Consider the following 3,987-nt stretch of genomic DNA (forward strand, 5'->3'; position numbering starts at 1 on the left):
GTGTTGCTGCGGGGCAAAGTGTCCAGTGTGTGTACCACCACCAGACGAGAGCAGCATGCAGTCTGCATTCTTAGGATTCCCCGAACTCCTCACTGGCTTCTCTTTAACCCACAAAAAAAAAAAAAAGTGGCTTTAATCCGATCAGCCTGCAGACTTCAGAGGAAAATCTGACATTTTCCAAGACGACGTTTGATAAGAGAAAACCATCAGAGCGGGGTGATGCAAGTCGCTGTAAAACATTCATTCCTATTTTTGCATTATGACTACTCACACCCCGCCCCACCTTGTGTTATGACAAGGGAAAATCTTTTAAATAAAGATTGGAAAACGATCAGCGAAGTCTAAGTCCCACTTTATGAGGCAGCATAGAATGATGACAGTTTGTGTAGCCATTTTACTGTTTTTTATGTAGTTATTATAGTTTTGTATTCATTTACCTAATATAATCTAATGTTGTGTTACACCTGCAGGCTAAAAAGAGTTTTAATTGTGATGAGATTTGATTTTTCTGGGGAAAAAAGGCCAGCGCAGACAGGAAAGAGCTACCTTTTGTTCAGCGGCCCCTCCCCCAACCCTTTTCTTCTCCCCCTCTGTCTGCTCCTTGCCAGTGTTGATGGAAGTGGATTTCACTCTTTAAAATGTTTATTATTGTAGCAATATGGTTGTTAAAGTTAGAGATTTTGTGTGATTTCTGTGTGATTTCTGATCGTTTGTGAGGGCACCACAGTGACTTCTGCGTTGTTAAAAAATAGAAAGTTGATCTGTCACCTCCTTGTGTTTATTTGATATTCAATACTGTATAGCACTTTATATTGTGTACAAACTTTCACTTAGGGATTTTGTGTGATTTCTGACTGTTTGTGAGGGCACCGTAGTGACTCGTGTTTCGGTTTGTTAAAAAAATAGAAAGTTGATCTGTCGCCTCCTTAGGTTTATTTGATATTCAGTAATGTATAGCACTTTATATTGTGTACAAACTTTCACTTAGAGATTTTGTGTGATTTCTGATCGTTTGTGAGGGCACCGTAGTGACTTCTGTGTTTCGGCTTGTTAAAAATGTGTAAGTTGATCTGTCACCTCCTTATGCTAATTTGATATTCAGTACTGTATAGCACTGTATATTATGTACAAACTTTCACTTGGGGATTTTTTTGTGATTTCTGATCGTTTGTGAGGGCACCACAGTGACTTCTGTGTTTCGGCTTGTTAAAAATGTATAAGTTGATATGTCACCTCCTTATGCTAATTTGATATTCAGTACTGTATAGCACTGTATACTATGTACAAACTTTCACTTGGGGATTTTTTTGGTGATTTCTGATTGTTTGTGAAGGCACCATAGTGACTTCTGTGTTTCGGCTTGTTAAAAATGTATAAGTTGATCTGTCACCTCCTTATGCTAATTTGATATTCAGTACTGTATAGCACTGTATATTATGTACAAACTTTCACTTGGGGATTTTTTTGTGATTTCTGATCGTTTGTGAGGGCACCATAGTGACTTCTGTGTTTCGGCTTGTTAAAAATGTATAAGTTGATCTGTCACCTCCTTATGCTAATTTGATATTCAGTACTGTATAGCACTGTATATTATGTACAAACTTTCACTTGGGGATTTTTTGTGTGATTTCTGATTGTTTGTGAAGGCACCATAGTGACTTCTGTGTTTTTTGGCGTGCTAAAAAATAGAAGGTTGATCTGTCACCCCCTTATGTTTATTTGCTATTCAGTACTGTATAGCACTGTATATTATGTACAAAATTTCTCTTAGGGATTTTGTGTGATTTCTGATCGTTTGTGAGGGCAACGTAGTGACTTCTGTGTTTCGGCTTGTTAAAAAAAATAGAACGTTGATCTGTCACCTCCTTGTGTTTATTTGATATTCAGTACTGTATAGCACTTTATATTGTGTACAAACTTTCACTTAGGGATTTTGTGTGATTTCTGACTGTTTGTGAGGGCACCATAGTGACGTCTGTGTTTAGGCTTGTTAAAAAAATAGAAAGTTGATCTGTCACCTCCTTGTGTTTATTTGATATTCAGTACTGTATAGCACTTTATAATGTGTACAAACTTTCCCTTAGCGATTTTGTGTGATTTCTGATTGTTTGTGAGGGCACCATAGTGACGTCTGTGTTTAGGCTTGTTAAAAAAATAGAAAGTTGATCTGTCACCTCCTTGTGTTTATTTGATATTCAGTACTGTATAGCACTTTATAATGTGTACAAACTTTCCCTTAGCGATTTTGTGTGATTTCTGATAGTTTGTGAGGGCACCATAGTGACTTGTGTTTCGGCTCGTTAAACATTTTTAAGTTGATCTGTCACCTCCTTATGTTTATTTGATATTCAGTACTGTATAGCACTTTATATTGTGTACAGACTTACACTTAGGGATTTTGTGTGATTTCTGATCGTTTGTGAGGGCACCATAGTGACTTCTGTGTTGTTCCGGCTTGTTAAAAAATAGAAGGTTGATCTGTCACCCCCTTATGTTTATTTGATTTTCAGTACTTTATAGCACTTTGTATTATGTACAAACTTTCACTTAGGGATTTTGTGTGATTTCTGATGGTTTGTGAGGGCACCACAGGGACTTCTGCATTGTTTCAACTTGTTATAGAAAGTTGATTTGTCACCTCCTTATGTTTATTTGATATTCAGTACTGTATAGCACTTTATATTGTGTACAAACTTTCACTTAGGGATTTTGTGTGATTTCTGATCGTTTGTGAGGGCACCATAGTGACTTATGTGTTGTTGTCGGCTTGTTAAAAAATTTGAAGTTGATCTGTCGCCTCCTTATGTTTATTTGATATTCAGTACTGTATAGCACTTTATATTGTGTGCAAACGTTCACTAAAATATGGACTTTTGTCCAGGTGGAAACCAATTATTATTATTTACTTAGTTTTTTTATGGAGACATTTGCTTCACTATACAAACTTTTGATTTAGGAACCATGTTAAATAATACATTTGTTTCCGGTTCCACCGTTTATCTAAGGCACAGGGGTCAAACTCAAAGCTCGGGGGCCAGATGTGGCCCGCCACTTCATTTTATTTGGCCCTCAAAAAGCCTGGAAATAATATGTATCAATAAAGTACTGTAACTTTTCTTACTAAATGTAGTCTTTCTTTCTATTTTGGGAGAAAAAAATATATGTAGTTCATGTAATCTCAAAATATGTTAATCTAAATATTGTCTAACTATACAAAAATATATTATTAAACATTCAAACCATTTTTTAAGTAGAAATAAATAATAATAATTATCCATCAAATTGTGCAATATAAAAGTAACAATAGATTTCATGGTAAAATTGTGAAATTTTCTGTGGTTTTTACAGCATTTTTTTAATTATTTTTTTACTGTACCGTATTTTCCGCACTATAAGGCGCACCGGATTATTAGCCGCACCTTCAATGAATGGCATATTTCATAACTTTGTCCACCAATAAGCCGCCCCGGACTATAAGCCGCGCCTACGCTGCGCTAAAGGGAATGTCAAAAAAACAGTCAGATAGGTCAGTCAAACTTTAATAATATATTAAAAACCAGCGTTCTAACAACTCTGTTCACTCCCAAAATGTACGCAAATGTGCAATCACAAACATAGTAAAATTCAAAATAGTGCAGAGCAATAGCAACATAATGTTGCTCGAACGTTAATGTCACAACACACAAAATAAACATAGCGCTCACTTTCTGAAGTTATTCTTCATTCGTAAATCCTTCGTCTTCGGTGTCCGAAGTGAAAAGTTGGGCAAATTTACGATCCACTGGCAGATGTTGGCGTCGTCTGGCGCTGCCTCCTCGTCTTAGTGAAGGTGTGTTCGCCTTCTGTCATCCATTGTTCCCACGCAGTTAGCAGTCTAGCTTCGAATGCCCTGTTGACACCAATATCTAGCGGCTGGAGGTCTTTTGTCAATCCACCCGGAATGACGGCGAGTATTGAATTAAGCGCGTAAGCGTGTCTCTTAATGTG

This window comes from Nerophis lumbriciformis, linkage group LG31 (genome assembly GCF_033978685.3).
Source record: "Nerophis lumbriciformis linkage group LG31, RoL_Nlum_v2.1, whole genome shotgun sequence".
Taxonomy (NCBI): domain Eukaryota; kingdom Metazoa; phylum Chordata; class Actinopteri; order Syngnathiformes; family Syngnathidae; genus Nerophis; species Nerophis lumbriciformis.